This window comes from Taudactylus pleione, unplaced genomic scaffold, assembly GCF_031769625.1.
Source record: "Taudactylus pleione unplaced genomic scaffold, aTauple2 ptg000487l, whole genome shotgun sequence".
Lineage (NCBI taxonomy): Eukaryota > Metazoa > Chordata > Amphibia > Anura > Myobatrachidae > Taudactylus > Taudactylus pleione.
The window spans coordinates 3,187,966-3,201,702 of NW_028284889.1; positions in this window are offsets into that span (position 1 = coordinate 3,187,966).

Below are 13,737 nucleotides of genomic sequence, written 5' to 3' on the forward strand. Positions count from 1 at the left end.
ATACCGGACGCACGTCTAACACCAACATAGCAGTCAAGGCCTCAGTTATACGTTTTGCTTCAGGATGACTGCTGTCGTACTTCATCCTCATCGCTAGGGACTGTTGGAGGGTCAATTGTTTAGTAAAAGTAGTGATGTTCCTACTTCCTCTCTGGGATGATGAACAACTCCCAGCAGCAGCAACAGCACTAGTAGGAAGTGGTTCTTGATCTTTCCCTATTTTATTTTTATCAGAGAAAGTTTGGTCCTCCATTTATGTTATATTGATATATATACGTGCGGCTAAAGCGCACACAAACACAGAAAATATTTTTTTATTTTTGCTGGAGAGTAGTGCACTTTGTGGGTTACACCACCCTTTAAGAAATGAGCCAGCTGGCTCTTTACTTATGGGACACAGGCGCACGCTTGGCGCTGCTCCTTTGTTGATGCACGTGCAGCCACAGTGCACACAAGTCACAAACACAGAAAATATATATTTTTTTGGTTTGGAGTGTACTTTGGGGGTTACAGAACCCTTTAACGGTCAAGCCAGCCGGCCCTTTACTTATGACACAGGCGCACGCTTGGCACTACTTTGTTGATGCACGTGCGGCTACTGCGCACACAATTCACAAACACAGAAAATAATTTTTTTTTTGGTTTGGACTGGAGTGTACTTTCGGGGGTTACAGCACCCTTTAACGGTCAAGCCAGCCGGCCCTTTACTTATGACACAGGCGCACACTTGGCACTACTTTGTTGATGCACGTGCGGCTACTGCGCACACAATTCACAAACACAGAAAATAATTTTTTTTCGGTTTGGACTGGAGTGTACTTTGGGGGTTACAGCACCCTTTAACGGTCAAGCCAGCCGGCCCTTTACTTATGACACAGGCGCACGCTTGGCACTACTTTGTTGATGCACGTGCGGCTACTGCGCACACAATTCACAAACACAGAAAATAATTTTTTTTTTGGTTTGGACTGGAGTGTACTTTCGGGGGTTACAGCACCCTTTAACGGTCAAGCCAGCCGGCCCTTTACTTATGACACAGGCGCACGCTTGGCACTACTTTGTTGATGCACGTGCGGCTACTGCGCACACAATTCACAAACACAGAAAATAAATTTTTTTTTGGTTTGGACTGGAGTGTACTTTGGGGGTTACAGCACCCTTTAACGGTCAAGCCAGCTGGCCCTTTACTTATGACACAGGCGCACGCTTGGCACTACTTTGTTGATGCACATGCGGCTACTGCGCACACAATTCACAAACACAGAAAATAATTTTTTTTTTGGTTTGGACTGGAGTGTACTTTGGGGGTTACAGCACCCTTTAACGGTCAAGCCAGCCGGCCCTTTACTTATGACACAGGCGCACGCTTGGCACTACTTTGTTGATGCACGTGCGGCTACTGCGCACACAATTCACAAACACAGAAAATAATTTTTTTTTTGGTTTGGACTGGAGTGTACTTTCGGGGGTTACAGCACCCTTTAACGGTCAAGCCAGCCGGCCCTTTACTTATGACACAGGCGCACACTTGGCACTACTTTGTTGATGCACGTGCGGCTACTGCGCACACAATTCACGAACACAGAAAATAATTTTTTTTTTGGTTTGGACTGGAGTGTACTTTCGGGGGTTACAGCACCCTTTAACGGTCAAGCCAGCCGGCCCTTTACTTATGACACAGGCGCACGCTTGGCACTACTTTGTTGATGCACGTGCGGCTACTGCGCACACAATTCACAAACACAGAAAATAATTTTTTTTTTGGTTTGGACTGGAGTGTACTTTCGGGGGTTACAGCACCCTTTAACGGTCAAGCCAGCCGGCCCTTTACTTATGACACAGGCGCACGCTTGGCACTACTTTGTTGATGCACGTGCGGCTACTGCGCACACAATTCACAAACACAGAAAATAAATTTTTTTTTGGTTTGGACTGGAGTGTACTTTGGGGGTTACAGCACCCTTTAACGGTCAAGCCAGCTGGCCCTTTACTTATGACACAGGCGCACGCTTGGCACTACTTTGTTGATGCACATGCGGCTACTGCGCACACAATTCACAAACACAGAAAATAATTTTTTTTTTGGTTTGGACTGGAGTGTACTTTGGGGGTTACAGCACCCTTTAACGGTCAAGCCAGCCGGCCCTTTACTTATGACACAGGCGCACGCTTGGCACTACTTTGTTGATGCACGTGCGGCTACTGCGCACACAATTCACAAACACAGAAAATAATTTTTTTTTTGGTTTGGACTGGAGTGTACTTTCGGGGGTTACAGCACCCTTTAACGGTCAAGCCAGCCGGCCCTTTACTTATGACACAGGCGCACACTTGGCACTACTTTGTTGATGCACGTGCGGCTACTGCGCACACAATTCACAAACACAGAAAATAATTTTTTTTTTGGTTTGGACTGGAGTGTACTTTCGGGGGTTACAGCACCCTTTAACGGTCAAGCCAGCCGGCCCTTTACTTATGACACAGGCGCACGCTTAGCACTACTTTGTTGATGCACGTGCGGCTACTGCGCACACAATTCACAAACACAGAAAATATATTATTTTTTTATCACTTGGGGGGAGCACCCCCTGGACAACACTACAGCACCTCTTTAGGACTGGGACACTGCACAGGACTTTGGAGTGGACACAGCCCCTATGGAGAACTGACTGCACAACACAGTCCAGCCAGCCCCTATGGACTTTGAAGTAGTGGGCACAGCCCCTATTAACAACAGCAGCACAGCACAACACAGCCAGCCCCTATGGACTTTGAAGTAGTGGACAACAGCAGCACTACACTACACTACACTACACAGCCCTAACTCCCACCCTCCCTCTTCACTGTCCACAGCCGAGTGAGAAAATGGCGCCGACGTGGGTACCTTATATAGGATCCAAAACCCGCGAGACTCGGAAGGCGGGAAGATGACGTTTTGCCTCGATTTCAGAATCCGAGTCAGGCGGGAAAAGTCGAGCCTGACTCGGATCGGACTCTGATCGGGGGGGCTCGGTGGGGTTCGGATTTCAGAAATCCGAACCCGCTCACCCCTAATATATATATATATATATATATATATATATATATATGCATATGTATGTAGAATCAACATTGCTTTCCCTATATATTTAACCTAGATTTTGGTTTTGTGTGTGAATTTACAGTAGTTTTCTCTCATATAGTTTCATATAGTATATTATATTATATGATAGATTGACATGTTATAAGAACAACCACAGCCCAGACTTTGAGAATTTCTAAACTGGTTTACCCATCAACTGATATCCCACCCTCTGGGATAGCTCCGCCACATCTGCCCCACCCCCCCACCCCCCTATTTTGTCAATACCGGGCCCCACAATTTCTGATTGCAGCCTTGCCTACCGCTGTGTACCACAGGCCTGCCTACCCTTCCGATTTGGCCGGAAGCCTCACGAATATCGGGTGCCGCTCCCGGCCCCCGGAAAGGCAGGCAAGCCTTCTGGCAGCCGCCTGTCCCCCGGACTACTAATAGAAACCCCCGCAGCAGGGGGGCTGATGACGCGATTTGCACTATATCGCGTCATCGTGGCCCCGCCCTCTGCTTCACAATGCCTTTAATTTCGGCATTGTGAAGAGGGGCAGGGCCACAGTGACGCAATCGAGCGTTCACGCCCCTGGCCCCGCCCCCACTATGTAGTCATTGCCCGGCCACACACCCCGCTGTACGCAGGCATTCAGCTCCCTCCCGGAAGAAGGGAGCTGAATGTCGGCAAGTATGGTGTACCATCTATCAGCACTGCGGCTCAGACCGCTTCCAAGTTCAGCTCCAGTTCTGCTAGTGTACCTGCAGTGCATACCATCTTCTATTGCCACACTGATTTTTTCTGATAGCCTCATCTGGCTAGCAGGGTGCCTACAATGGTGCCCTGCAGCCAGAATCTATGCATCAGTGCCATCTAGAGCGTCCTTAGAACGCTCCAGATGGTCACACCGCTGCCCTTACAACTCCTCTGGTTGCTCCAGGCATTGCTGTAATCACTGGCTATTGTGGCCCCGTCCCATGTGACGTTACCCGGAGGGGGCGTGGTTTGCACCAGGCCCGTGCATAATGCTATATATATGTCAAAATGTCCCTCGGCAGAAAAAAGGTTCCCCACCCCTGTTGTATTGTGTGCTTTTATCTTGGGCTGTCAGTCAGCGTTGGGGTTCCAGGTCTGGAGGGTATGATCGGGTCACAATCTTTTAGCATCGAGGTGTTCAGTACTGTGTGTGTGCCTGAAGTGTCTCTCTCTCTCCTGAGTTCCCCTTCTGGATTATGGTCCAGGTCTTGCGTCAGAGCTATACCAGGGATATAACTTCAGTAGTTCTTCCCTGGTTACATAAGATTACGATTCCTGACTTGGTTCCCATGTCCAGACTTTCAGTACTATACTGTTTTGCGTTCAGGTTCTACTTGTCACTGGAGTAGTTCTCTGGCCTGATTGGTTCTTGGAACGTTAGTTGAGAGGCTGCCCGGTGGCTTGGATTTCTGTTCCAATTCTAGTATCCTTGCATTGCTCCGGTCCATGATTCCTAATGTCTAGCCTGCCAGTACCTGTATTTCCTATGAGTCGTGGTATCTTGAAGCCTCCCCGTTTCCTGCTCTCAGTTAATACCCTGGGCCCCGTGCCAGATCTACAGAATACCAATCCGTGACAGGAGCCCTACCTGCTGCTTGTTTTCTGAGTGCCTTTACAGCTGCGCTGCTGCACCTGTGATAGGCAGGCTGAGGCAGCTGGCAGGGCGAAAGTAAGGGGTGGTCCAGAGGTGGACCAGGCTGCCGTAGACATAAATTAAATTTAAATTCAGGCATATTGGTGATCTGGCTAATGGATGGTCCAAAAATGTAGTTTTCATTACATTATTAGTCTCGTCAACTAATTTCCAATTTTCAGTGTAGGGATTTGAGCTGTTTTATCATTTTTCATTGTTTATTTTTTCTTAATGCCAAAGTAGCTCGGTAATCCCGAAATCCCAAGATTTGTAAATAATTTCGGGACTGTAATTCCTAGCTTCATGTAAAAGTAGCCAGTATTTACCCTACTTGCAAAAACAAATACATATATTTGAGTTCTTTTCATAGCAATATAGTTTGTTCCACATACAAAGTTACTTGGTTTTATTTTTTCTTTTGCTCCCAACTCCGAATCAGCCACTTAGTGCTAACAATGGAGTTGTGATCTGCATATGACAGCTAAAAACTCCCCCTCATGCCCTTAAATGCCAGTCCAGAGCCCCCCCCCCCTCATAGCCTTACATGCCAGCCCAGAGCCCCCCTCATAGGCTTACATGCCAGCCCAGAGCACCCCTCAGGGCTTTACATGCCAACCCAGAGCCTCCCTCATGTTATTATATGCCAGCTAAGAGCCCCCTACCCCCATGACCTTGCCTTATTTATATCACTAAAAACACCCACCTGTCAAACATATGGCTCTGCCCATGCCACTGACTCCAGCCATGCCAGCACAACTTCAGATTACTCAGAGGGGTGGATTGGGTGCCTGCCCAGTAGTGACATCGCCCATACTACACCAAGAATATACCACCTCTAGACTTGGGACATGGTTGTTTGAGCAGGTAGTGGGCCACATTTGGCCCACAGGCAGTAGTTTGGCTGACCCTGATATAAATGGAGGCGTTGGAAAGCCCTTTGATCTCATTCTGCACTGTAACATCCTCCTACATGCTGAGAGATGTGTGCCTGTATCTCTATTGCAGACTGACTGTTATCCTGGGTACCCACTGGTAGATATACTGGCCAATCAACTGATCAGCTATTATATCGGGTGCCCGTCGACCAGTGTGTACCAGCGATATGTCTGTGAATGACGATATGTCTGTCAACTGCCCATGCACTTGCAGCAGATGGCGCGGGGAGGGGGGCGTGATCCCACCAGCCAGTGGGACCCGCGGCCAGATGACAGATGATGATGATTCAATGTGTATAAACAACCATCATCTGCAGATATCTGTCAAGTGTGTACCCAGCATTATTATTATTGTTTGTTGCCAGAAAGATTTTGAAAAGGATATAATGATTTGTAGGATAGTAGCTAAAAAAATCACTGTCAGATACATGCCTAAAGGGTACACAGAACGTGTAATGGTAAGCATTACTGCCTCACAGAACTGAGGTTGTGGGTTCGTTTCTCACTACGGCCATAACTGTGTGGAGTTTGTATATTCTCCCTGTGCTTGCGTGAGTTTCCTCTGATCCCTAGTGCATACCTCCCAACTGTCCCGCATTCAGCGGGACAGTCCCATTTTTGAGGGACTGTACCGCTGTCCCACCCGCGGGCTGCAGTGTCCCACAGTAGGTGGGAAGCATACACCGCTGCTTTGCAAAGCAGCGGGTATGCAGAGTGAGAATAGATGCTGTACGCATGTGCGCAGCATCTATTCACAGAACGGGGAAGCCCGGGGGCATCCCAGCATCTTAGAGATGCTGGGCACGCCCCATAGTGATGTAAGTTGGGGTGTGCCATCAGGCCATGCCCACGTTACTATCAGATCACACCCCCTTTTCGGACGCGCGTGCCTCTGGCGCGCGGAAGTCCCGATTCATCTGGGACAAATGTTGGGAGGTATGCTAGTGTGTATGTGTACATGTGGTAGGGAATATAGATTGTAAGCTTCACTGGGGCAGAAACTGATGTGAATGGCCAAATACTCTCTGTACAGCACTGCGGAATATGAGTGCGATAGAGATAGATATATATATATATATATATATATATATACTGATAATAAATATATAAATAATATTGGATTGTTGCATTAAGGTTGTGTTACTAATACATTGCCAATGCCAGATGATTGTTCACCAAGTCGAAATAAATATAATTTTTTATTTTACTTGAGGCACTGTCAGGGCCGGTGCTAGGTTTCCAGGTGCCCTAGGCAAAGCTTCACTCTAGTGCCCCTGTTTACCCCCTTTGCATGCGCTGTAGTCACGCGTCACTTATTCCCCTGGCCAACATAAAACAGTATTTCTCACACACTTCAGCACATCTATAGATGCCAACACACTAAGAGACTGACTTCCAGCAGAATTACAAACAATAGTGCCACCACACTATTATTTATTATTATTATTATTATTAACAGTTTCTTATATAGCGCAGCATATTCCGTTTCGCTTTACAATTGGAAACCTAAATATTACAAAACTGGGTAATAACAGACAGATATATAGGTAGGAAGGCCCTGCTAGCAAGCTTACAATCTATAGGGAAATAGGCATTGATACACAAGGATAGGTGCTATATATTGCATTTTGGTCCAGCCAGAATGCACAGTTTCTTGGTGGGCTGCATGATCCAGTCACACAGGAATGTCGGCCAAATGTCAGGAGGATGTGAAAGAAAGACAGTGTGTGAGGTTATGGGTGGACTGTGAAAGGGCTAACAGTTTATTACAATCAATAATCACAAAAGCACAACAGTGGGCACCAGATGCCCTATACTAATTGCCTGACACCAGCACTGCTGTACCCTGTAACTGGCGGCTGAATCCTACACGCTGTTACATTCATCCAGGATACCCATGAATTAGTCACAAGAAAGGGGGGGTGAGAGCCGCACAGGATTTCAGATAGTTTTAATTGTGAATAAGACCAACATGAGAGTAATTTACTTAAACCACAGATGGTAGTTGATAAACGTTGGTGGTGCTCCCCAGAGTCAGAAAGGCACAATCCAACAGAGCAACATTTATTAGCACTGTTTAAAATAGGTTCAGACAAACATTAAACATATAACAAATATTTATACATAACAGGGTGAAACGAATCAAGATCCCCCTAAATGTGATATAATACCCTGCTGCAAAAATAAAGAAAATATATATCTATCTCTTTTTGACAGGCAATTGACACTCAATATAGCCTAGCAGTGATTCAATGTTGCCAAAACAGCACACATCCAAAATTTCATGCATATCCTGTAATCATTGAGTATCAAAGGATACAATTCTATAACACAGTATTCCAATTGTAACGTAACAGATTTTAGTCACAGTATCCAAAATTCGCTAGCAGTATCATGTACAGAGAATGTATCATCAATTGAAACACATTGTGGTAACACAGGCTATTTATAAGATAAGTTTAAAATGGGAGAAATCATAGGAACTAGAGACTGCTAGTGGTAAATTTACTAAGATGAGAGTTCTATTTAAGAAGTGATGCCCATAGCAACCTATCATATTCTACTTCTCATTTATCTAGCACCTTCTAGAAGATAATACCTGGAATCTGATTGGTTGCTATGGGCAACATCACTTCTTAATAGAACTCCCATCTTAGTAAATTTACCCCCTATAGTCTATTCCTCAAAGACCAAAGGCAGTTAGTGGAATGACAGTATATTTAAGTGCCGCTATTTAGCACAAAGAACACCCTCAGCGAGTAACAGGAGAAAGCTAAGGAATTAGTTATTCACGTCAATCATATTGTACATTTGAATGCTGCTAATTGTGATACTAGCAATGTTTTTCAGCATATGTTAGCAAAATTGTCAATGAGTAATTAGTTAACCAGTGATACTTAGCTGTCTGTTGAATAGGCTCTAGCTCAGTATTCGTTCTCCACAGTAATTAGGTGCCCGTGATACCGCTACAAATATTATGTTGTCAGTTGAAACAGGCTCTGATCACCCGTGCCTGAATTGCAAGTTCTGCGTGTAGGTGCATGCAGATAGTGTCTGGAGCTTGCGGAAATAATTACAGGGATCTCCTTATGCTGCTGTCAGGAGAATGCCTGACTGTTTAGCGGCTTCCCTGTGAGGAGTGCGCTGTAGAAGGGAGCGCGCGGCTATGAACAGCAGGGATCTCTTATCTGCGCTGTTATTAGGAAGGTGCCCGGCCGTCGCTGACTCCCTTGTTAGGTGACGTACGTTTCGCCTTAGGCGGGGCTTGTTCACACAGAGTGAGTGACGGCTGGGAATTACCTGTTTTAATAGGGAATATCATCCTATCAGAGATTGCAAAAAGAAAAACAAGGGGAAAGTTTACTCTGGATGCCTATCAATAAATCCAGGTGTGTGTACCTGGATAATAAGGTTATAGGGAAACTCAGCCATCAACCATAAAAAGGGGGGCAGAGAAACAAGTGGAAAGTTAACCCTGGATACCAAATAATTGGTTCAGGTACACATATTCGAATAATAAGGCTATAGGGTACAAAAAGAGAAAATATATTTATCTTCTAAAAAAAATAATCTAAAAGGTGTAGTCCGTAAAAAATTGGATAAAAAATAGTAGTAATAATATTATTATTAATTACACCAAAAGAGCATAAGGTATATGCCCTCGAGGGATGTCGAATATATCTAAACCCATGTATACATATCTGTGCACATATACAAACACACATGTGCGTATAAAAATATATACATACACATCACAACAAAAAAAAGGACCAGTCACTAAAATTATGTTGAAATTAATGATCGGAAGGTCTATCATACAAGGACAAATGCGATCGTTATCATGTTGACTTGTCATATAGGAGAGTGTTAAAAAAAAAGAAATGGTGACACTGTTGTAGTGAGAAATATATTAATATAGAGCAGTGAACTCACAATGATCGTTTATCAGGTGAATCCTTTACGGATTACCCTTAGTTTGTATAACGGTAGGAAGTGGTATACTCCCACTGCGGGGATCCATAGATTTTGGCTGAAAAGGTTAGCTATTCTTATGTAATAAAATAAGATCTGTATGGTGGCAGTGAAAGGACAGCCAGAATCAGTACAGCCCATCAATGCAGCACAAACTAACATACACTCAGGGGTGTAGCGAGGGTGGTTTCAGTGGAGCATGATCTCCAGGTGCCAAAATGGACAGAGGGCGCCATCCAGGGTTCCCAAATGCATGGGGCGCTGCACAGTATGACGGCCGCCTGTTTGAGCAAACAAACTGAGATAAAAATATCTAAATCCTAAATAAGTTACGGATCTGAAATCCGTTTCTACATTTCATGCTCCCTCAAGCTGCCCAGATTGCCTCTTCCTCAGCCTTAAGAGGAAAGAGAAAAGTATTGTCTCTTTGTTGGTGCACATAAGGTAAAAGAATATTTTATAAAATGTAACTTTTATTGCATTAATGCTTAAAATTCAATTTACCTTTTTAGTGAAATATAAAATGATTTTTATGAATAAAAATAAATTGTTGAAATAAAAATGTGTCTTAGATATCGTTCTTTGTATTAACAATACATTTACTCTATATCCTGTTATATATTCTGTTGACCTTTTATTAAATTTACATTATTGGTACACTAGTCATTAATCAGTAACCGAGTAGTATTATTTATTTACTATCTCTTTAGTGCACCAATCTGATGTAATTATTAAATTCAAATTGAGTACATCCGTGTGCAATAATGTATATCCAATCTTCAATAATATACTGCCATCTATTGGATATAATTTATAATTATCTCATAGGCTGTGTGTCAGAAAAAATAATTTATTTGATGATTTAATATAAATAACACAGCGCCCTTTATAGGGAGATTACTTTCTGTCCTGGATTATTGTCACATGAGATCATGTATTCAGTATCCAATACAGAGACGTAATTTTCCTATTGGGATGAGATGTAATGAATCTTTAATTATGATATTCTTATTATTGGATTCACTATACACAGGGAGTGTGAAGGGTTAATTCACAAACATGAGTGTGAAGAAGTTTAATTTACAATTTACAAACTGCATATCATTTTGTGCAGATATATATTCCTATTGTACCACTCCTTGTTGGATATGCAGATCCTACTTTAAGGTGCTATGGTAATTAAAAGAGGGATTAGTGACACCATCTATTAAGTATTACACACCAATATAATGTTCTTGTGCAATCAAACACCTTTATTCCAGCACCCTCTGTTTGATTATTCATACTGCACTTTATTGGGAATTTAGCAATAGTATATGTCAATTATAGCACCCTCTATTGGTTGTTTTGCATTATATTTATGTAGCACTATAGAATGCTTTGTGCTAACATGTATTATTGTTATAGCACCCTCTGTTGGATGATTCACATTATATTAGTGCAGCACTATATAGTAAAACGGGAGTGACACATGTGTGAGTTCACATACGTGTCAATGGTGGGACTGCGCTCCGAACAAATGGTGTATAAATAAATTCATATGAAAATAACTGAGTCTCAAAAGTGATTGAATATTTAAGGCTATTTTAATGTTGATCTCTACCTAGATAATGGCAATAATGAAGGCTGCTGCTTCCAAATAACATGTAAGATATATAGAGAGGGAGGGTGGTGATGCAATGAACATGAATACAGAAATAACTCTGCTGGTAAAGGGTCAGTAATATGATACCAGGTACTAACTGGCAAACAGGTGAGAGAAGGGTGCAGAGGGAGGGCGTTCCACACCCCACTGCACTACAAATCCAAAATAATAATATAAATAAAGTCAGTCTAGAAGAAAGTCAACTTGCTGATGTGTGCAGTCAGACCCAAGTGGTCTGTGATCCGTCTGTTAAAGTAAATAAAAGTCCCGGTGAGGCCTCACCTTCTGATGAACGTGGACGTTTTTCCTGGTCCTGTCTTCGTTCTGCCTCTTGGAGTCCAGGCTTCCTCTCTGTCTCCGCCGCTGGTAGGGCCGTATTCCAGCAACTGTAATGCTAACAGTTGCAGGCTTGGTCCCCACAGAGTCCGTACGCCGAAATCCCGTGCGGCGCCGTGATCTCGCGAGAGGTCGCGGGCTGTGCGGGAAGCTGACGGCCCCGGACTGCTGTGCGCTCGACTCACCCAAATCGAGGAGGCTCCGGCGGGTAGAGGGGAAAACCGTGGGTCACGTTGATGGCAGAAAAGTGTAGTGTTCCTTCAAATCCTTCGTACTCCTACGCGTGTCGGCTGAAAACAGCCTTCCTTAGGGAGTGATAGTGACGCCATTGTGGAGGTGGAATATAAAGTGTGTTGGGCGGGGCTTGATCCCTGGTAGGGCCAACGTCACAGTAAACACCTGTTGCCATAGTTTCTTGTCCTGGTAACGGAGGCATAACTAGCCTTGAGGAATGTGAGACAAATGCATGCTTGGAGCCATGGATCAGAAACCAGACCGAAAATGCACATTGTATTTGTCATGTTAGGCACTAACACATGTTATTGGTTGACACCTGCAACCATATGGTTAAACAAATAAAAAATAAAATATAAAAAATGAAAAAAAACGAAAAAAACCCTGGTGGTTATAAAACGGAAATTGTGGATCTGTGCTCATGATGATAAATGATATTGTACTCTAAAAATTAAGGTACACACTCCGTTGTATGTTGGAATGTGTTGCTGGGATCTGACATGCTGATAGAGTTATATTGGCATGATTGTGTGCAGAAACAGTAGGTATACGGATACTAAACTGTTAAATGTACATATATTGTATTGCGGTGTCTGAAACTAAGATAAATGCAGTTAATGGGGTTCAACCTGTTATGATCGATTTTATTTCATTGTCTATGTTGAGCCCATATGGGGTCAAAGTCTTGAGCTCCATCATCCATTTTAACTCTTCTCTGTTGACTGCTTTTTCGTAATTTCCTCCTCTCCAGTTCTTTCTGACCTGTTTAATACCTATAAAGCTCATACCTATTGGATCTTGATTATGGTTGTCCTTGAAATGCTTGGATAAACTATGAGATTCTAAACCTTTCCAGATGTTCCTGATGTGTTCTGATATTCTTAATTTTAATTTCCTTGTGGTTCTTCCCACGTACTGTTCTCCACATTTACATGTTATGAGGTAAATAACACCCACACTGTTGCACGTGAGGTGATCCTTAATATTATAAGTTGTCTGTCTCTGATTAGATTTAAAGGAACATATTTTCTTGGTAGATGGTTGGTTCATTTTGCAAAATTGACATGCTCCACAGTAGTAGAAGCCAGGGTCTAGTGTGTTACCCAGAAGTGTTTTCTGGATGGCTGTTTTATTCTTCATATGGTTGTGTACCAATTTTTGTTTCAGGTCTGGTGCTTTTCTGAATATTAATTTTGGTTTTGGTGGAAGGAGGTCATTCAAAGTCTCATCTTCCAGAAGAATGTGCCAATGTTTACGGGGAATGTTATTAAGGCATTTGTGATCCCTATTGTATTGAGTGATAAATGGATGGTTTGGTCTTTGTCTGGTGGGTCTGTCTTTATATGTGAGTAGGGATTCTCTATTTTCTAATTCTACTTGTTCATAGGCATGTTCTACTGCCTCTCGTGTGTAGCCTTTGCCTATGAATTGCTGTTTCATTGCTGTTCCTACGAAAAAGCAGTCAACAGAGAAGAGTTAAAATGAATGATGGAGCTCAAGACTTTGACCCCATATGGGCTCAACATAGACAATGAAATAAAATCGATCATAACAGGTTGAACCCCATTAACTGCATTTATCTTAGTTTCAGACACCGCAATACAATATATGTACATTTAACAGTTTAGTATCCGTATACCTACTGTTTGTGCACACAATCATGCCAATATAACTCTATCAGCATGTCAGATCCCAGCAACACATTCCAACATACAACGGAGTGTGTACCTTAATTTTTAGAGTACAATATCATTTATCATCATGAGCACAGATCCACAATTTCCGTTTTATAACCACCAGGGTTTTTTTCGTTTTTTTCATTTTTTATATTTTATTTTTTATTTGTTTAACCATATGGTTGCAGGTGTCAACCAATAACAT